This window comes from Macrobrachium nipponense, chromosome 21 (genome assembly GCF_015104395.2).
Source record: "Macrobrachium nipponense isolate FS-2020 chromosome 21, ASM1510439v2, whole genome shotgun sequence".
In the NCBI taxonomy this organism is placed as follows: Eukaryota; Metazoa; Arthropoda; class Malacostraca; order Decapoda; family Palaemonidae; genus Macrobrachium; species Macrobrachium nipponense.
In genome coordinates, this window is record NC_087212.1 from 30,552,300 (window position 1) to 30,576,243 (window position 23,944).

The window sequence follows — 23,944 nt, forward strand, 5'->3', positions numbered from 1 at the left end:
CGCTAGCTGAATTTTGTAAATGTTACGTTACCGACAATAAAAATATCAATAATCATATATTACTAAAAATCTTCAGACTTTCTTACGTTACGTACAACATAATGTTTCATTTACCCTGAAACGAAAATCGTAAAGAAACACGAATAACAGAGTATCTTAAAAATTACTGCAAGTATTAACATAGTTCCTCAGATAAAATTACGCAAATTAAAATACCAAAATATCAAAACTTACCATATGAATCACTGCCGTAAAATCAATGAAATACACAAGCGAACAGAATTCAAGAATTCTATTGATTCTACAGTATTCTGAATACAGTACAGAAAACGGTTTAAAAGCACCCGAAGCTTCTTTCATAAAAATGGTATTAAAATTGGAACATTGCTGAAGTAATTACAGGCATTACATTAGTGAAGACTTAGAGGAAGGGTTCCCTCCCCATAACAATTGCATCATTACTTCAAAAAGAGGCTATATCGAATTGGAAATGCTTTTTTTCAATATTAGAAAAAAATACTTCTGTTCTTTAGCATTATGAGAAGTATCCAATAACCTGCTATTCTGAACATAGTTCAATTTTTTTTTTATTAATTTTTTCATTTTTATTCAAGGGTAATCGGAGTTCACTTTGAATTATCGGGATTACCTCACAGAAAAAATGAGTTTTCTTTTCGACAATCTTTTGAAGGTGGCTTGAGAATACTCTTTCATTCAAAAGTCACTGAAGTCCAAATATTAATATCCTCCTTATGGAACACACGTTAAATAAATAACGAATAGATACGTGAAAAAAAAGGAAAAATATCATCGCAATTTTGAGCACTGAATCTATCCAGATGTGTTCAAAAGAGAAACCTACCAAATAGAAAATGAAGAGAAGAACTAAGATTTCCTCTCTAGAGATACCTTAATAATCTTTCTGTTACGTTTCTTTTTGCATAGTATTGTTACAAGCTTACAAGTAAACGAAGGGAGAAACAAAAAAAAATGCAAAGAGGCAAAGAAATAAAGCAATTCATAGAAGCAATTGGGTCCTTTCAAGGCAGATAATAATACGGTGAAAGAGACACCGATTCCTCACTACTTTAGAACCCAATTTAGGACGGTGGGGGACGAACGGAAAGCTCCTGCCATGATCGAAGTTACTATGGCAACGGAGGAGCTTTTTGGAAAAGCTCCAGATATTATAAGTAGTCAAGTTGCAAAAGATAATTCGCCCCTCCCTCTCTAACCCTTTTTCCCCTACCATAATTTTTCCCTTTCCTCCTCCTCCTCCTTCTCCTACTCCACCCCGTCCTCCTACTCCACTCCCTCTTCCTACCTAAGAAACCCCCTGGTGACCCCCAACCCCCGCCTTCCTACCGATGCTTGAGGGAAAAAAAGAAACAAAAGTGTGTTATCTTTCTTGTTTTATGAGAGCGGCAATCGTTAACCCTTGATATCTGTTCTGACTTTTCATTACGTGAGCCTGAATACACCCTTCTTCATTATGACCTGTTATCGTAGTTGCTATTATGACAAAAAGTATGATTCAATAGATCCATAAATCTCGGGTCTTGAGTCAAGTTGAATATTCACAGTAGGAGGAGAGAGCTTTTGAAGTATATGCATAACTGCAATTTGTCTACGTGAAATAATAATTTACGCATGCAGTATTTAAGACAAACAAAATGGCAAAAGCAATTCTAGGTGAAGAAATGTTCTCAGATAAGGGTGAGAAATGTTCTCAGATTACGAAAAATCAAATACAAATTAATGCTGCACAACGAGAAAGAAAAGAACCGAAATTGTACTTTCGGAATACTCCAAAATCGCAAAATATTTTCAATAACCCAGAATCTGCCATACCAAACTAATTATAGTCACTCGTCCATTGTTTACTGTTCTTGACCTTAAAATCACGCATTTGCCCATAACTATCATAAACACTCATAAGCAGTGTTTTATGTCCTAATTTTTTTTGTAACTGTCGGTGGGCCAATCGTTAAACCAACTTCCATCCTTTATGCTCAAAAACTCCTGACCCAGTTTTCAACAGGAGACTATCCCCACAACACAAAGACAATTTTTGTTTTCAATAATCCACTTTATTTTATACTATAATCAAATCAACAAATCACCCTTCACCGTAGTGTTCAATCAATATGAATAGATAAAAAAAACTTATTGTAAAACCTTTCAGATTCAGAGCTAACGCGAACACTCAGGGACATAAACCCGTTAATTAGCACGAAATGCATCGCATAAACATGCAAAAGAACTGCTTTCATATCATCAAGGGACATCATCATGTTCAAAATTAAGCTAATTAAGTCCAATCACAATTTTGTTGCACATTCAAACGTATAAAATACTTTTCATAAGCGGTGATGATGATGATGATGATGATGATGATGATAATGATGATGATCTCGGTGGGCGAAACTCATGGAAGCAATCTGGGACAGGTATTGAAATGATGATCAACAGTGAGTGGGCGGTTTTCAAATTAGTGCTCTGCGTTATCCTCAATCACGTTCCCCGTGTAGTATGGGGGTATCATGATGCGTATGCATGCACACATAATGTCACCATACGCATCTATCAATGCAGCGTATGCATACATATAGCCAAGTATCTCCTCACACACGTTATGTAACATTTGTCGACGGTAACCTATTTGCAGCTATCATCTCATCGAAGATCTTCTGGGATGAGAGAGAGAGAGAGAGAGAGAGAGAGAGAGAGAGAGAGAGAGAGAGAGAGAGAGAGAGAGCTTCATCTGACAAGCTTTCAATAACATCCAAATTGCTCACTCAACGATTTCAATTTCAACTAAACACAACAAATGAGATGATCACTATAAACGAAATGGATTTTATGACTCTGAAAGCACAGCAATATTACAGGTCAATTAGACTCCTGCTGAAAGTGAGTGAAGTTATTTAGACTCTTAAACTGTAGCTTTATTTCTATAATTATCACACCTTCATTATATAAAAAATACATTAACACTGTAACATACCCCTAGACACTTACTTCTAGTTTTATTATCATTAACAATGGTGAAAAAATCCACTTTTGATTTATGTAAATATATCTTCAAATATATACATACAACGAGATCTTTAGAGAATCTACTCGATCCTTGAAGAATCGACCAGCTCTCGAAGGCTTTCGTTTTATACATATTTCTAAATATATATTTACTTTTACATCAATGCAGACTCTTTAATAATAATAATAATAATAATAATAATAATAATAATAATAATAATAATAATAATAATAATAATTTTTAATTATAATAATAGTCTACGCACTTGCACTTCAAGATAGGCGCCGTCCCGTCAATCACAATCGTCTCGCAAATGTCCCAGGACGATGTTCCCACCCAGAACACGCAAAGTGACAACGACCATCTTTAAAAGATCTCTTCCCAAAGCACAGGAGGGCTGGCTCCTGCCTTCATCGACCCCGGGTACACAAGGCAAGGCCGCGCATTCTCTCTCTCTCCGTGCATACAATAACAAGCTAATATGAAAAGAGATTTTCTTTCAAGACAAACAAGAACTCGGGCGCACTCAATTCCACGAACCGCCTCGGCATCTCTTACGGTCCCTTTGTTCGCTACTTCCATTTGGTCACTACGAGTGGCTCTTGGGGGACGGTAATGAAGGTTCTAGGGTCAAGGCTTTGTTGCCGTTTTATAGAACATTTGCCTCACAAGTTGCTGCTGGGAAACATACGTACCGTGAGAGAGAGAGAGAGAGAGTTTTTCTCTGATGAAATGAGTCGGACGATGATGAAAACCAGCGAAACAGCACGTAACCCCAGGAAGTAAAATGAAAACAGGAATGGTTACGGCATAAATACGGGAAAACTTAGCAAACATATATAACAAAAATTACCCAGAAAATTTATTCGTTGGCTGACTAGAACGAATACATATGAATGCATACAAAAACGAATGAGTCTACCCTAAGCAGTCGCTCTAAAAAAAAAAAAAAAAAAAAAAAAGATGAAATAACAGACGACCTTTCATTTCCCGCAGCCGAACAGGCGGAAAATGCGGAACAAAAAGCCGAGTCCTTTTAACCACTCATTAAAGAACACCGGCCTCAACCTTTGTGACGAAGGGAATCACAAGTGAAATACTAAAATCATTCAGGTAACAAGGGGAGAGAAAACTTTCCTTAATCCATTTAAAATAGACGCCATCTGCGTAACGGAAATTGGACAGTATCGAGAAAATGATCGCGATTAGCATAATCTATAGGCAATTCGTTTAAACATTGCTGATAATGGAAAAGTAGTACTTATTATTAATATTATTATTCAGAGGAATCCTATTCGTGTGGAACAAGACCAGAAGGGCCACTGACTTGAAATTCAAGCTTCCAAAGAACATGGGGTTCGTTAAAAAGAATTAATAGGAGGTAAAGAGAAATACAGAAAGAAGAGGTCTCGTTTATTAAAAAGGGAAAGATGAATTAACAAATTAATAAAGATAAGAATGTAAGTGAATGATTAAAATGCAAGAAGAACTATGTTAGGATAGTATTGCATATCATCTTCGTTGGACATAAAACAAATGAAAAAAATCACCGAAAAACTTCAATCTAACAAGCATGGTAAATATTCATAAACATCAAACATCGCAATGTATCCGAATGCAAGCGAAAAATCCATCAAAGTCTACAAAACTCTTTGATCTTCACCTGATTAGGCATAAAAAACATCCAAACCAAACACCCCACCTTCCCCCCCCCCCGGGGCCCCCATTTCGGGAGGATTTCCTCCTTTTCATTTCTTCTTCCCCTACAAGCTTCATCTACATCAGCCGGCCAATAGCGTCACTATGAAAAATAAATTACCCTGAAATACATTTGTCCTAAAAAAAAAAAAAAATAAAAAATAAAAAAAAATAAAATCGGCCCCAACTTCCAGATCAAACACCTAAACATTTTTAACGCCAAGTTAAAAGTTTCTGGCGTGTTTTATTTACTGCTTCGAACATTTCACACTTTGCTAGAAAACTCAACACAATGTTTGGAAAAGTTTAAGTGCTTAAGAAGTTCTTGAAGCCGAAGCCGTCCGCCTATCTCTTGGGCTCTGTAGGGGAACTGACTACTGGATATTCAAAGACCGAAGACTAATAGAGAGAGAGAGAGAGAGAGAGAGAGAGAGAGAGAGAGAGAGAGAGAGAGAGAGAAGGTGTTCAAAGTAAGGAAACAACTGTAACCAACTGTGATTCTTTACTCTTGTCTTATCACGCGAGAGAAAGTTACATGGATTAGGACGTCTCAAAGACTTAAAAGTCCAATCAAGGAGACACCATGTGCTCACTTATCTCAAGGAGCAGGTTTTGCAATTCATTCACAGTGTTCTAATGATCTTGTCTAGCTTTCTCTTGAACTTTTCCACACTGCTGCTGCTTACAACTTCTGGTGGTAGTTTATCCCATGTGTCACATATCTTATATGTGAAGTTTCCACAATAGGATGTGCTGTATCTCTTCAGTTCTAGTTTCCATCCATTAATTCTTGTCTGGTTTTCGTTTAATGTTAAGAGGTTACTGTCTACTTTTGTTATACCTTTCAGTATTTTGACTGTCTCTTTTAGTTATCGTCTTTGGTAACCTATCTGCCTGATGGATGGAATTATCTTTGTGGCTCTTGCTTGTACCCATGCAAGTCTATTTATGTCCTTTCTTTGTGTTGGTGACCAAAACTATACTGCATATTCAAAATGTGGTCTAACTATTGATGTGTAGAGTTGCACCACTGTTTCCTTGTTTCTGCATTTGAACTGCCTCTTTATGTATCCCACTAGTTTCTGTGCCTTCTTTTCTGCTTTGATGCATTGTTTTGTGGATTTCAAGTCTTTGGTAATAATACCTCTGAGTTCCTCTTCCCAAGCAGAATGTAGTTTGCATGAGGGTTGTTTGTTCCTTTTGTAATTAATAGATAATTTCTTAAACTTTCCTTTGTATCTGGGTCTGCTGCATTTACACCTAGTTTGGTGTCATCTGCAAATTTGGCTATCCTGCTAGTTGAGAGAGAGAGAGAGAGAGAGAGAGAGAGAGAGAGAGAGAGAGAGAGAGAGAGAGAAGACGTTCAAGTTAAGGGGACAACTGCAATCAAACGTGATTCTTTACTCTTGGTCTTATGACGCTGAGAGAGAGAGAGAGAGAGAGAGAGAGAGAGAGAGAGAGAGTTTCTAACTTCTCCTATGTACAAGGGGAAACATTGTAAATATCATCAAACTTTGCATAACCTACAGGAAGTAGCAATTCCAGGAGGAAAGCACTTATCACTGATTTTATTTATAAGTCAATAAAAAGATTCTCTTCACCCCTAAAATATGGGTCTGAATCTGACAGTAAACTTCTACAGTGAAGAAAAGTGCTTCCTGTAGGCATCATCAAATCACAAGGGATGCTCCTCTCTCTCTCTCTCTCTTTCTCTCTCTCTCTCTTTGTGGAGGACGCATTTCACTAAGACTCATCATCAGATTTTCTCTAACCACCTTTCCTTCTTTGGTCTCACTGTACCCCTTTGTTATCCTTTCTCCATCCCACCCCCCTCCCTTTCACTTTTCCCCACTCTCTCTCTCTCTCTTCCCCCACTTCCCCTTCCTTTGTGAGCATATACACGTGTCCGTGTGTTCGTTTGTTTATTTGTTTGTTTGTACGTTTCTGCCTTTCATGCCTCAGGATTCTGAGCCCCGTTTTCCCTCCCCGTCTCATGTTTACATTGGATGTTTAATCGTGGCCACAGAACTACACATACACATGTATTTCTGAACATGTTTTCTTTTTAGGCCCGACGATTGTCATTTTAGTCCACGTTGGAGAGAGAGAGAGAGAGAGAGAGAGAGAGAGAGAGAGAGAGAGAGGAGAGTAGATGAAAGGGAGGGAAAAACCTGGACTTAGATATTGCCAGTGGGCCATTGCTATGCTGGTCAGTGTCCATTCAACCGGGTCCATGATCTGACAGCGAATATGCGGTCTTGTAAAAAGAGACTTTGCTCCGATAAAGAAGAATAAGACCGCGGAAATCGTGTCTTTTCTGGGGCACTAAACTTTCTGCTTGTCTTCTGTCAGCGATGAATAAGGGTTAATGGTCTTTTTTTAAAATGCAGCTTAATAAAAAATGAATAATTCTGCTACGAACGTTCAATGAAAAATATAAATAAACAAGGCATGATCCGACCTCCAGCTTATTCAGATTTTCCTCTCACGCATAAGTGGTAAAAATTACATTCCTAACTTTTAAATCAAAACATGCTAAAATCTACGGCCAAACAGAACGTTGTTTCACAGACGAAAATTAAAATTAATACTAAGCTATATTTTATTAGAAATAATTTTTCTGTATTGTTTAACATGTACATTATTTATTTTTAACATTTCCATTCTAATAACTAAATCATAAATATCCTTTCCTAAAACTCCTGTATCTTTAACTCAATGCGAAACACCTTTTTCAGACCTTTTTAAGCTCTACCATAGAACTTCCCTACCCCACCACCACCCCAACAACAACAACAACACCAAAGTAGTTTGTAGGCTTACTCCCCGAGTAAACAAAAATGTCATACTGAACTACACTTAGGAACAACTATTTACTCCCATAAAACCACTGCGACTCAAAATTAGAACTAAACCCGAACTATGTCTTGAAGAAGTTCGTTAAGCATATTGGTTATTTATTGTAAATATTTTCAACTGATTCCATTGTTTGCACATATCTATGAAACGCCAGAGTGCCAGCGTGTGTAGGGGGTTCAACGCGATGCTGAAGAGCCTTCTCGCAAGTTACAAGGTAAAACCGTATGGGGCTTCATCAAAGGTCCAGAAACTACAAGTGCAAATGTTCCAGTGCCCGTTGTGTGTGTGTATATATATATATATATATATATATATATATATCTATATATATATATATATATATATATATATATATATATATATATATATATATATATATATAAGTATGTATGTATGTATAACTGACTCACGAAAATGTGATATATATTTATATCATATATATGTATATATATACCATATATATGTGTATATATATAATATATATATAATATATATATATATATATATATTTATATATGCATATATATGTATGTATAATGCGTACATGTGTAAAGGCACAAGCATAAATCACACATATTTAATCTACAGAAATGCATTACGAAAATACCGTTAAACACCGAAAACCGTTAGAACCCATAACATGGAAGATTAGGGAAAAGTCAAACTGAACACTTTCCGATTGAGAGAGATAATTATCTAAACGCATAAGAGGGGCACACTCACAAATCATTAACGTCTAAACGTCTGACTATCTGGCCACATAGGAGAGAGAGAGAGAGAGAGAGAGAGAGAGAGAGAGAGAGAGAGAGAGAGAGAGAGAGAGAGAGAGAGAGGCAGTTTAAGGAAAGACTGCCTTATTCGTAATGGCTGTACTTCTTGCAGTTTCCATACCATTAAAGCCACCACAGATTTTTCCCTAGTGTTAATTAGTACCAACTTATTTGTTGGGCCTCAGGAAACCCACGAGAGAAGACTTTAACTATGAAATTGTTCGGTTTATTTCCTCTTTATAAATGACCTTTGTCAGCGTGGCGCCTGTTTACTGACTGAGCCATTTGGTTTAAGCTTACGAAGGGTATACTACAAATACAGACGACTACAAAATAAACAAAATCCAGCAAATGCAGATGATGAGACAGTCACACTGGAGTTAGGAGAGATCAGCATTAAGATATATATAAATCCAAAATTAAAATGGAAGAGATCAGTACCCGCCGATCTCACACTTGAAACTATTTCCTGTCGAGTTCTTAGGAAGAAGCCTCTTGCATATGCAAACATTCGGCACAACTTCACATTCAGAAATGGCCGACTGAATTCCAAGCATCGAAAAAGTCTCACATAACGGCCAACCGTTAAAGCATTAGACGTTACAACCAGCGTAAAAATTAACGGACGGATAGAAACGAGAAACAAAAAAGGAAATAGAAAGTTGTCTGGGAGAAAACAAGAAAACCTCGACAGATATTATGATGGATGAAACCGAAAGTTTTGCTAGCGAAAAATACTAAGCCGAACACATGTAAGTTTGGGGCATTATGCAGGTCCATTGCGAACAAGGGCTCTCGGGGACACCGACGAAACTACTTTAACTTCTCGGCATAATATGAAATACAACAGTATACGTATAATAATCAAATGATAATGATGGGTATACATACAAATACATAAATGTATACTTGAAGACACACAGCTTTATATATATATTATATATATATATATATATATTATATATATATATATATATATTTATATATTTGATATATTTTCAGTACATAGGCTTTCCTCCTATACATTTATGTTACCGTTTACATCATAGTTGTGGAAAACGGGCTATGGACTGATATGGGAAATAGTTGCGTCATTATTTCATTTTTTCTAGGTTGACTGAGGCTTGTATTGTTTGAACCTCATCTCACATTTCCTTTTCCCGAAAAAGGAGAAGGAAGAGAAAGGATGACAAGGAAATGGAACTTAGTAATATATCATCTTAGCATATTAGAGTTTCTTCAATATAGGCTTGAAAAATGAGAGAGAGAGAGAGAGAGAGAGAGAGAGAGAGAGAGAGAGAGAGAGAGAGGCGGCAAATACAGAGGGCTAAAAAAACTTGACTAATGGCTTAGAGTCAAATCTTAAAAAAAAATGTCGGTATCTAAGAATGCAACCACGGCTGAGGGATGCTATATAAGAGAGAGAGAGAGAGAGAGAAAGAGAGAAGAGTTGGGCGAGTGAGGGCGCAAGACACATTAGGATAAGGTAATGAGGGAGGGAGGGAGGGAGGGACTATCAGACTTGGGTAAAAGGAAAGGCGGAACTGTTACTTGAATTAATCCTCATTTCTTGGGAAAAAGTCCTGAGATTTCCTGTTGAGAAAGCTAATGCCAGTCTTGAGAGAGAGAGAGAGAGAGAGAGAGAGAGAGAGAGAGAGAGAGAGAGAGAGGCGGGCGATCCAGTTATTTTTTTTATTAGTATAAATAATGAATGATTTTATAAGCACATACTAAAAAATATCCATTAATCCAAAGACTGGACTACAATATAAAAACCTAAACAGGAAAATGTTAAAAAATATCCATAAATTCAAAGACTGGAATACAATATAAAAACCTATACAGGAAAATGTTTTGCAGTAGAAAGTCCTACGTCACACTATATCATGGGACATGAGCATGAAAACGGTGGCTTTCATCCCTGTGTTGTGCGCAAAGCGACGCTCAGCTACATCTACCAAAACAACAACAGTGCATTTACCAATTAACAAATACCGGAGAGGAGAATTAGACTCAGGTGACCTCTACAGTGACAGCGCGAAACGCTCTGAAATCTCTTTTCCACTCGGCAAATGGAAGCGAAGGGAAACACCAACGGAAAATATATATAAATCGAATTAAACGGGATTTCAAGCGGACGGAAAAATGGGCAGCGGGGAATTTCACGTAGCAGAAAGGTTAATTCAGTTTTCCAAAGGTGTCACGCGACACAACAATAGGGCGGCAAGAGCGCTTCAATAGCGCCGCTGCTGGTGCATTCTGTGCTGATGGCTGAGGCCTTCCTCGCATTTCGATATTCGATATGCACTCACTGACAGGCCTTCGTTATAATGAAAGGTTAAAAGTATATAATAATAATAATAATAATAATAATTAATAATACTAATAATAATAACAATAATAATAATAAATATATAATAATATATTAAAAAATGCTATTCCCAATGTGAATATGCTATACATACTGTCTTCTTCTATGCTTATATATATATAATAATATATATATATATATATATATATATATATACTATATATAAATATATATAAATATATATATATATACTATATATATATATATATATATATATATATATTATATATATATCTATATATATTATATACAAGGCAAGTTTGTATGTGAGAGAGAGAGAGAGAGAGAGAGAGAGAGAGAGAGAGAGAGAGAGAGAGAGAGAGAGTTGTTTGTTAAGCATTTCTACGCTAAATGAACATGCTGGTTCTGGCGTAGCAATTTCTCAATTTCCCTGTTTACTTTCCGCAACCACAACTAATGGTATATCAACAGCAGCCTTTGATATGATCAAATGAGAGACATGACTTAGAAGGGATAATAATCTGATGAGTCAAATGCACACCGAAGAGAGAGAGAGAGAGAGAGAGAGAGAGAGAGAGAGAGAGAGAGAGAGAGAGAGATTCACGTTTATGTTCATAAACAAAGGGATGAATTTCAATAATCATTAGTGATTAGTCGTTAACATTTGAATTAATCACAAATAAACATACATAGCAGATACAAGCGAACATACATACACACACATACATATATATATATATATAATATATACTATATATATATATATATATATATAATGTAATGTGCTAAAAAGAAGTGATATTTCCATCCTCACATAATACAAAAAAAAAAAAAAAAAAAAAAAAAAAAAAAACTTATCGACTCAGGCATGACTTGTAACTCTTCGTGGTAACGTAAACCCAACAGCGTTCTACAAAATGTGAGAACAGCATTACAATTTCAGACTCCGGCCTCTCCATCTTATATGTATCCAGGATTGGAATGTGACGTCGTGAGCTTTAAGATGAAAAGTGTATCGTGACGCAATACGATCCCCCGCACCTCCTTTCAAGTAAAACATTAATTCATCAAAGACTGCATCAAAGGCCGTTCTCTTTACTCTAAGGACCACTGCATATCAAGCCGACGACGTCAAAAGACTTTGGTAGACAGACGAGAGAGGGAATGCGGGGTTCCTTAGCTACGTGTTTCTTAATTATACAGCTCGGATTTCGTGTGCTATTCTTATAACCAACGTTCTTTCGGTATCTCTCCATGTGTTACTTTAAAGAAAATAAAACCAAACCAGAATCAGATAAGTGATGCACAGTGTCACGCATCATGGAAGAAGAAATTTTTGCATAAATTTTTAATCATCGAAAGTATCGGAAGGCTTTCTATTAGGAGTTCTCAAGATAGATTGGTAAAAATGGAGGAACGAAAATGTATGAATATTCAAAATATTACAGGTGAATGTTGCAACTCATGTAAGTGTATGAAACGGCTAGAAACATGTAAGACTCTTATCCAGGGTGTTGGATATGCTTGTGCAATTAGAGGCAAATATATATCTATATAATATATATAATATAATATATATATATATATATATATATATCATATATATATATACGTATATATATATATTATATAATATATATATACATATAATTTTGAGATTATGGAGTGGAAAAGATATATAAGATATAATATATATATTATATATACCTTATATACTAGATATTATTATTGACCTACTATAGATATATTATTATATATATTATATTCAACCTTTTCCTTTTCGCCATTCTCCAAATATCCCCCCAAAATCAAAATATATTGTTATATAACTATATAGTATATCTCTATATCTATATATTATATCATATTATATTTTTGTAGATTTATGGAGTGGTAAAAGGGTTGAAATATATTATATATATATATATATATAAAATATTTTATATATAGTAAAACAATCATATATATAGATATATATAATATATATTTGAGACCTATGGAGTGGAAAGGTTGAAAATTAATATAATATATAATATATATATACACACATATATATTTGTATATATATATATACATATATATTTGAGATTATGGAGTGGAAAATGTTGAATAATATATATACTATATAAAATATTATATATATATATATATATATATATATCTATATATATATATAAACATATATGTTTTGAGATTATGGAGTGGAAAGGTTGAATATACTATATATATATATATACACATCATATATATGTATATATATATATAATATATATATATATATATATATATATATGTATATATATATATATTCACCTTTTCCACTCCATAATCTCAAAATGGTTTTTCGGGATGAGGTTGCTGGCCCCATAACCTACTCCACAGCGACTGCAATCCCATCACGGTTAAGCTAGGTACTGGGGGCACCTCCCACGGATGTCAATACAGAAACCAGGGATGTTAGCGTAATGTATCCAAAGCTTCCTGCTTGGAATAAATACAGGACCACGGTAAACCCTAAATATATATATATATATAATATATATATATAGTACGTATATATATATATTATATATACATATATATATATATATATATATGTATATTATAGTATATATATATATATATATATATACATGAACAGATGTATAAATGAATAATATTGACATTAACTCTAATTGGTTCTTCAACTGTCTTCTTAATCTATCACCACGTTCGCTTTTTGCAGAGTTCTAACTTGTAGAAGGAGCCAAGGATTACGTGCTTTAACTTCACTCGTGCGTTTTAATGAATGCGCGTATTAGATTTTTCTGGCAGTTGGAAAGATATTCTTGAAATGGATAACAGAAAGAGGGAATGATTAAGGAATTCGCTGAGCAATTTACCAAATATATATTCAGAGGGTGAGAGCCACTTTTTACAGATACAAAAATCTTCTCATAACTCACGCACACAAATCTGCATGAAAGGAGAAATACTGAAATTACCATCTCTTCTATGGCAATGAGTAAACCGAGCGTATAAAAGGAGAGCGTGAACTCATAAACTAAGCTTGTTTGCCGGCGCTGAAAATAAAAATAAAGTTGACGAAAAAAAATAAGGTTTCCATTTTAATTTCATGAGGCGTGAACGAAACGAAAAGAAAAAGTGTGAAAAAGTAGTCGTGGAAAGAGAAAGGGGTGGGGGAGGCTACTCGGAGGGCTGGGCAGGGGTTTGGAGGTCCACAGGGGCCAAATTTTAAGGGGGCGAAGGCGGGCGTCAAGACGAGGCTGGGACATAAAGGGACGGATATATTAAAATGAGGGAACTCCTCCCTGCTATGTAGGGCACAGCATACCTCGACGCATAGGGGTAATATCGTCGCCAACATATGCTAAGAGAAGTCCACGACCAGTGATGTTTTTTGAAGAGAGAGAGAGAGAGAGAGAGAGAGAGAGAGAGAGACATTTGAAGTCTAATTACTATTCATTAAGAAAGTGCAATCGTCTAAATGTTGCAAAATTACCAAAGAAAAAGCTGTAACATCACAGAGAGCAAAAACCTCGCCTTGCTATAAAAAAACAATTAAAATATTACACACATAAGAAATATATCTGTAAAAAGATAACTTATGAAAATAAGGAACACTACGGAACAAATTACCCTGAGAGTAGATGAAGAGATTAAGGAAATTACATAAAATTGGATGAGGGCAAATGAAGATAAGAAGAGAGAGGAATAATTCAGTGATGACTTTAATCAAAGGTAATGGGATGGGAAGAGTAAAGGGAAAAGTAAGGCTCGTACTCTTAATTAAAAAAAGGTAGCAATGACCTCACCTATCTCATGATAGACACCAATTCAATATCGCATAGCAGCTACTAATAGACAATTATATAAATGTTATCAATGAAAATATTCTATTATATGAAAATGAAATTTTCCGTTTTGACGAAATGTCCTGCAAGTCTTCGAATTATAGTTTGTACCGTATTTAATAGATAATTCTCTAATGATCACAGTTCAAATAGATAATGATCCAATGATCACACTATTAGTAGATAATTATCTAAATGTTATCCATGAATGTATTCGATTACATAGATATGAAAATTTTCCGTTGTAATGTAATTTCCCGCAAGCCTTCAAACTATATACTGTTCTGTATTCACGACACCACAATGCGAACATCGGAAATAATCATTGGCGTCACAGAATAAACTGCTGATGTTTGGAGGACAAACAATTTAGGAAAACGCGCAGAACCACCAATGTTGAAGAGAAGGAAACACCAACGCAGGTAAAACATCTGAAGCAGAAAACGCGGAAAGATAATAGGTGCGGCTCTCCCGGAAAAGAAAAGGAAGCCGTTGTTGCTGTGAAATGAAAAGAAGAAGAAGAAGAAGAAGAAGAAGAGGAAGAAGAAGAAAATATTGCTGTGGAAGCGTTAAAAACCCCGCTGATGTATCCAGGCAGAAAGCATGAGAGGGAAGAAAGACAATCGCAGCGCACAGTCAGAGAGACAAGGGGATGCTGGGAAGGAAGTAACCGAGGTAGAAGATGGTCGAAGAGCGAGAGTTGGTGCGGAAGAGGCTGTTGGTGTAGAAAACGCGGGAACTGTTGACGCGGAAGGAGATGTATATAACGGCGGCAATGGCTCTTAAGCAGCTCAGAAAGTTTCTTCCTCTAACTTTATCTCTCGCGTCGTTCGAAACACAACGCAGAGAAATACCAGGAAACGGAATATGATTCCCGTTGTTATGCCATCCCAACTTTCGCTGGAAGTATAATAATACAGCCGTCATATGACAAACATTTTTTTTTATATTAAATAATGCATCGGCGCAATCGAGTTTTCTGTACAGCGTATAATGCTGTGTAAAACTCTCAGCCAAGGTGGTGGTGGCCTGTGTTGTTGGCATCTATAGCAGTGTCAGACACACGAGCATGGCTAACTTCAACTTTAAATAAAATAAAAACTACTGAGGCTAGAGGGCTGCAATTTGGTATGTTTGATGATCGGAGGCAGGATGATCAACATTCCAATTTGCAGTCCTCTAGCCTCAGGAGTTTTTAAGATCTGAGGGCGGACAGAAAACTAAAAACTAAGAAAAACGCTTCAGAATTACCACTTAATCCCACAGACCCTGATTCATAAGCTCCAAATAAAATGAAAGTGAGACACCACACGGCGAGAACGAAAAAAAAGAAGAACAAAAGCGATGCAAGACATAAACACAATTAACTCAATGGCCAAAGCAATACAAATCCTTAAAAAAAAAACGTTATTTAGCCGCAACCCCCACACACTAGAGAGAGAAAAAGTTACAAATAGCGACGGCGTTTTGAATGGCCTTAAAAGAGCATATACCTCGACACTTATTGCTCACATATGTGCTGGATAAAGGGGGAGTGAAAAAAAAAAGAGGCGCAGCATTTTTCTCCTGGAGGCTGGTGAAAAATGGTAACGTCCCGCTAAACCTATTGGAAGGAGCATAATTGCATGTCACAGTTTAAAACGGATTCTATATCACCTAATATGCTCACTCGGGGGGAAAGCTAATGTGCAGGTAGGTGGCGTCCTTTTACCAATGGCTCCCTCCAGAGATTTTATATCCCAGGGGATATTAATAAATATATATATATATATATATATATATATATATATATATATACATACAAACATACATACATATATATATATATATATATATATATATATATATACATACATACATACATATACATATATATATATACATATATATATATATATATATATATATATATATATATATATATATATATATATATATATATATATATATATATATATATATATATATATATATATTATTATGCATACTACATTTGCGAGTTGAACTGCACAACAAGAGTGAGTGATGCTATGAAAAGACTGCCAACCTAAGTATATTATTTTCCGATATTTATAATCTAATTATAATCGTTGGGGCCACTTGATCTATCTTGCAATAAAACAGAAATTCCGGTTCGTGTCGTGGGGAATCCAATTACTCTGCGTTCATAAACTAATTCTGAATTTTTTTCTTTATTAAATTCAAGTAGATTCCGGTATGTCATCTTTATGAATAAAAGAATAGGAGGCATACAAATTCAGAAATACCTCACAATCTTTTCCAACATTTATATGGTTTGCTGTATTTTCATTTCAGCACATTACTAAGTAATATTACAGACTGTAAATGAACTAAAGTACTATTTAGTAACTAGTAAGTAGAAGACCTCTCTATCATAAGACAACTCTCTAAAGACAAAAAGGGAAAGAGCGGAATGGAAGCACTAGGGGACAAATCGGGCAAAAGCCAACAGAAACTGTAAAGCGAAAATCACAATATCAAATAAAATTCCTGACCAAAAGATGAAAATAACCTTTCCGAAATAAGGATGAGATCAGACTCACATTCTTAAATCCGATAATAGACTTTCCAGAGTAGGGAAGAGATTAAACATACATTCTCGAAACCTATATACCTTTCAAAATAAGCAAGAGATCAAAATTACATTCTTAAAACCGACAATAACCTTTCCAGAATAAGGATGAGATTAATTATTCTTTCCAGAATAAGGACAGATTACACATACATTCTTAATACCGACCATAACCTTTCTAAAATAAGGATGAGATTAAGCTTACATTCTTAAACATTCCAAAGTAAAAGACGTGATTAAACATACAGTCTTCAAACCGATCAGAATTTCTACCGATGGCGACGGCAGCAGCTACAGTAATAAGTCACACACACGAAAAACAAACAAAGTTTTTTTTTGGAAAAAACCCCTGCAGTAATAAATGGGGAGAATCGCAACCTCAGGGACGAGGCCATAGACAAATGGCAGAAATAAGAATAAAGAGGACACATATATCATAGGAAACCTGCCACGATAAAAATAAAGGAAAGGTTTAAAAATGGAAGAGGTGTAATATGTTGTACGCGGCTGTCGTATAGAATAAAGTACTAAGGGAAAAGCGAGGGAGACTGACAGCTACGTCAAACCACACGGCGAGTGGTTGTAAAGGGTGAGTTATTTCAAAGGGTAAATAATAAAGTTTAATCTGGGGAGGAAGAGTGAGAGAGAAAAGGGACGGAGAAACAGAAAAAGTAAAAAAAAAAAATCATGAAGCAACGCTTTTGCGTAAAGAAAATAGAAATGCAAGAAAAATGTGAACACTCATCCAATGAACAAGGAGGAAGACGAAGGCAGGAGAGAGAGAGAGAGAGAGAGAGAGAGAGAGAGAGAGAGAGAGAGAGAGAGAAACAAAAATAATAATGAAGATGAATATTACTTTCAGGAGCAATGCAAAGAAAAAGGATAACTGCGGACAAAGATTAAAATCAGAAGCTGAGATAAAAGTGGGAGAAATTTTTAGGCATCCGTAAAGGGGAAGGAAGAAGGTGGTCATGAATGCGATATGCAAAGAAATGAAAGCCAGGGTTCTATGGAAAATATAAGTAGCGAGGAGAGAAAACTTGCACGAATGATGTAAGCTGGAAAATTAAAAAAGATGGACATTATTCACGCACTCATGCATTCAGATATTCATATAAATTACTTTAAATTTACACACCCATACTCTATTATATATATAATAATTATATTATATATATATATATATATATATATTATATATAGTAGTATATATATATATATAAAATATATATATATATATTATATATATAATATCTGTGCAAAAATCAGAACTGATACAGTGAATCTCCAATGCCGTGCATCCGTGAAGAGAAATTCTGCTTCCATAAAACGAAAACGAAAATAATAATGACTCATATTTTGCACTGGTTAATTTCATATCTGTATTGTGAGAGGAGAAAGGCGCAACTCAAAGCTGGCGTTAAGCCTCTTTTGCGAAGCTCAAGTTCTAGAGGATTAACCGAACGCCCAAAATGTGCCGCGACAAGTCCCCCTTTCTCTCTACACAAACAAAATGGTTTTGTGCGTAATCACACGCCCGCTGAGATTACAGGTTCGCACCCACAAGTTACAGTGTTCGCGTCTATGTACATAAAGACAGCAGGCTTAATCCGGGGATATACGAATGGATGAAGTTCAGTGATATCTACTACTGACAAACACGCAGACAATTACGAAAACGGCCGCAGGCGCGCGCGCAAAAACGCACCACAAGAGAAAAACAAAATTGGTTTCGTTGTTATAACAAGGAAGAACAGTTTTCCGGAGCTCCAGAGGCAGAGCCTCTAATAAATACCAATGGAAGTCTGCAATACGGAACTTTGCTACCAAATATGAATGAAGCCCCCGTGCAACTATAGGGAATATTGGAATGGAAAAAAAAAGAATAACAAATATCCCGCGAATGTGCATTTGCTATCAGCTCCCTCCCCTTCCAGAATTATGGAACAAATAGGGAAATAAAGTATGCATATATCAATGTATGAATAAATACAGGAGGTCTTTGAAAATTGCTTTCTGAAAGGCAATAACCGTATTTCATGGCCCCCTCCCATGTGGTCGCTCACATATATTTTTTTTTTTTTTTTGCTGATTTACTTCAAACGGGTAATGAGGAAAAAATGAGCAATATTTGAAAGTCATCCAAATCCAGTCTTTTTACAGTTCTGAAGCAGACGGGTAACGTGGGAAAAAAAAGAGCAATATATGAAAACCACCCAAATCCAGTCTTTTCTAATTCTGAAGTTATGGTTAATTTATGTATAGCTGTGCTGATGAGTGCTCTTGCTATATGAAATGGGCATTTTGCATATTAAGATAAAATGGAAAGGGTTGCTTCATTAACTATGCACCAAAAGCAAAAGTAGTCCCCCTGACTTAAAATGGCCTTCGTAACTGGGGGAAAAAAATGAACATTTTGAAAGACTGATTGTGATACCACGAGTCCACGACTAAATATGGGAGACTAAGGGATTGATACAGCAACCAAAAGAGACCTGGGCCATAAATTGGGGACAAAATACAAAAAATGAGACATATCCTCGGTAGGTTTAACAAATCGTTGGTACCCAGCAGGAAAAACAAAATCAGTATTAATCTCAAAAGACATCATCCATCAGCTGGCAAATTTCTTATGAACAGAAAAACAATGTGTACTCACACACGCACACATAATACTCACTGGATGAGTGTACACATTTCCCATACACCTCCATTTACCTGATTACATGCCCTCTCGATTCAATTCTTGTGACCTCTGACCCTTCAAACTCCAGCCCATCATTTATTTTTTTTAAACTTCGTCTTCGTTACGCGTAATCATAAGTTCGTATTCTTTACATACTCACCCTCGTCCAATACTTACTCATTTCCAACACTCCATCTCTCTTTCCATACATAGTTTGATCACTGTAACTATCTTGCACCCACTTTCATTATTTGAATTCCTTTTCTCGTTAAAAATCTAATTTTATTGTCGGTATTCATTGGGCTTCCTTCTTTAAGCCTCCAAATTTCACCCATGCATTGGCACAACTTTAATTCCAGAAGATCTGAATAGTTCGGTCTGCTCATCTTCTCTCTCTCTCTCTCTCTCTCTCTCTCTCTCTCCCCATGCTCAAAGCCGTTCATTATCCCTCATCCTTCCCTCGACTCTTTCATCATTGAAATTATCAGGTAAAGGAGATGAAGGGTGATTTCAATGTGATTTAGCGACTTGAAATATGAGAATTATCATGAGAATTCCACAAAGCGCGAGATCAATGTCTGATTATTTGGTGACCAGCAGGAAAGGAAAATTTTGGGACAATTGATGTGGTGTTATGTCACGGATCAAGATTTGAAGAGTATCTCGACGATAGTCAAGTGATTAACGTTTCCAGATTTCAAGTACTTCAACAATTGGATAAATATGATAGGTTGCTTTACAATTATTCTGCAGCAATACGTACAGGTGTATTAACAGCAAATTCCGATTCTGAGAACGGTTCACTACCACCAATAACCCTTGGGCAATATTTGTGAACATTTCCGTTTTTGCGCCCCTTATATTTTCATAATTCTTCACTTACCTTGGAGTGTTCTTTAGACTTAGTTAGTTCCCCCTTCCCCAGCACCCAGACTCCCCCTGCAACCACAGCTGACTCCCCCTTCCAAAGCCAGATATCGCATAACCAAACATCCGATCATTTACATATAGTAAGTCCGCAAATATATCAAAAGATGCATATATGAAAATGTTTCATATTTTCATCAATGTTTGATATGCTTATGCAATCTACGAATATCAGCCACGGGAAAGCTAAGTTACATTTTCCAGAACAGATGGCTGTCAAATGTAATCGACTGATAAGAGCCTTTCCCATTTAAAGAACAGATAGCTATCACTCTCTTTTCTCTCAGTGATTTGCAGTGAAATCGACTTAATATGATGCTCAAAGACAAAAGTGATAAAACTAATTGTTTATCAGTATCTAAGGATTCGCAGTACAACTATACATGAATAAGTACGAGTCAGTGTCGTGGGTGTGCGTGTACACGAATGCATCTGTACACGTGTGTTTGAGCGTCAAACGGAATAAGAGCTCGTGTTTTCCATTTTACGATCGACCTGTTTTTGCGTAAGTTATATAATCTGTTAATGAGAAACGAAAAAAAAACTGAAAAACACAGAAGGTGAAGAAATAACCACTTAAAAGGCACCCCGAGTAATAACGGATAGTTCACCTTTAAGTCAAATCATGAATAGCTCAAATTTCTAAGAGCGAAATAATGTTAAATTAGCAGATAACCCGTTGGAAACATTTCACCCATTTCAGGGGGAGAGCTAAAAGAAAAAAAAAATAGCCAGAAATAAAAATGAAAATAGAAAAAAAATAGTCATGAAGTCGCAATTAGAATTTCAGTGCATTATTTCATGCGCAATTGTAATAAAACCCAGATTCCACGATTTCGTTTTCCACAGGTACCGCTAAAGTATTCCAAGATTTTTTATATATATATATATTGCTGCTCAGTTTAATTTATGATGAACTGAGAATTTCATGACGCTAAATTTTGTGTTATCTTTTGGATTACGATTTGATTTTATATTTGCCGAGCCTGTCATCATTTCTAGTGCTGCGCTCACATTGACTGTAATTTACTTCTTCTTATATGACTGCACTGAGGGTTGATCTACATTATGGAAAAGGGTTTTGAAAAGGGCGCAGACCTTTCCATGGGAACCAAAGTCTTAGGAATGATTGAACAAACGAATTAATAGCCACCATACAAACCTAATGAGTAAATATACTTGGTCATGAATGTAACCGACAAATTAACCTTTAATTACAGAGGTCATATCGCACTTGGCTAGTTTTGCAGTATCTCATTTGTACAAAATTACTATAAAATGTGCAAGTTTCTTAGGCATTTGTTATTTTTTCACTAATCATCAAGCAGTGGTGGTTATGAGAAATGCATTTAGGTACTATATATACATAACACTCTATTAAAAATGAATGTAATCAAATAATATCTAAAAAATCATTAATGTGTTTAAGCGTGTGCATAACAGTGTAAAAATAGACGACCACTTGACCACTTGGCCTTTCTAGTTGAGGAGTCACTGAAAGACGATATGTTGCAGAAAGTCGTCCACTTGCCTTGCACAATTTAATAAACCTTCTCCATCACATCCGCATCGAATGTCATTGGCCTTTTAGGTTCTTTTAATTGCTTTCAACTGAGTTTAGGCTGCGGCCAAAACACGCTCCGAAATCCTCGGATTTAATCCGGATGGCTTCAGCTATTCCCTGCATGATAGGCAATTCTTCGGTCTACAATTGAGCCTGTGGTCCTCGGCTGGAAGCTGATCATAGAGCGACTAAGGTGCTTTTGGGCATCCTATCCCGACGACCTCGATGATGTTCGCACGAATTGCACAAGCAACTTTTAAAATGGTTACACCAGAATCCTATTACGAGCAAACTGATATTGCTTGGTTTTATCAGCAGCAAAACTGGGTGGCGGTTTTATACTGGTTTCTCTTCACAGTTTCTATTAACGCAGAGTTACTGAGAGAGAGAGAGAGAGAGAGAGAGAGAGAGAGAGAGAGAGAGAGAGAAGAGGCTCCAAAGTGGATAAATATTTCAACAAATATTGATTACCATGCAGGGTGCAATCAGGCTTTGGAAATGAAAGGGTCCGGAGTTTTTTTTTTTCTTTCATTCCTGCAGCAGCAAGAGCGTAGAGCATTGTGGTGTTTGCAGTCATTGGGGGATATTCTTAATATCCGCTGCGAGGCGGTTATCTCTCTCTCTCTCTCTCTCTCTCTCTCTCTCTCTCTCTCTCTCTCTCTCTCTCTCTCTTTTGGCGTTGGGGGAGTAGGGCGCTGTTTCTCCACGCACACCAGTTTACTTTCTGAAGGCCAGGGATTTTAGAGTTCTTACTGATTTTGCAAAACGATGAAATGCACTCAGACGACGTGAAAAGATGGGGGTGGGGGTGGTGGTAGGTTTCGTATGGGGAGGGGTGTTTGGCTACTTGCTTCAAGGGGGATGAGAGTGGGGGGGAGTGTTAGAGAAAGTTTTGGAAGGAAGAAGTTGATATGCACATTTGTATTCTTCTGGCGAAATCCTGCGATAATCCACTGTTAATTCCGAAACGCTCGAAATTCATGGCACTTTGAAAGGCCGCCCTGTTGCCCTGGAAATTAAGTAAAACAATAAAGGGAACTGCACAGGAAAAAATAAACGACGAGCGAAACGACGGAAAAAAGGACGCAATATATACTAAATAAAGCTGACACCATTTTGAGCGCTCTGATAAACTGAAAAGAAAATTTTGTTCGTTTTCCACAGCCCAATAGGATGAAATGGAAAATCCTTGTACACTGAGCAGTAAAAAGGTTTTATGGATGAATGAATCTAAGTGAGACGCACTTGGGAAAAACGGAAAGAAAATAAATAAAAGAGGAAAGAAAAGCGTGCATGTGTGATTGCCTGTTCGCAGCAGTGCAGGACTGTAGGCTTAAGCACTCTTCTCAGAATGTGTCGAAGGCTAATGGAAACTGACCTTGGATTGAAAATTTTCCATTCCATTGTCATTATTTACTCTAACATAACTGGATCCAGACTCCATAACTGGTAAAAAAGCAATCTTAATGAAGCAATCATAATGCAGAAGATTTATTTCTTTAACGGGTATTTCACTCACCTCTCTCGCCATAGCAAGAATACATTTTGCTATTAGTATATGTCTAGTGTAGCGGTTACGCAAATTTCCCTCTTTAAGAATCGTGGAAGCACATTCTGCCTT

The 23,944-nt window shown here is 36.2% G+C and overlaps 1 protein-coding gene across 1 annotated transcript in view; it reads right to left on the bottom strand.

Annotated features, from left to right (window-relative positions):
• The window catches only part of LOC135197900 (cell adhesion molecule DSCAM-like), a 457,768-nt gene that overhangs the window by 56,401 nt on the left and 377,423 nt on the right, over nt 1-23,944 (bottom strand). The gene's annotated exons all lie outside the window — the stretch shown is intronic.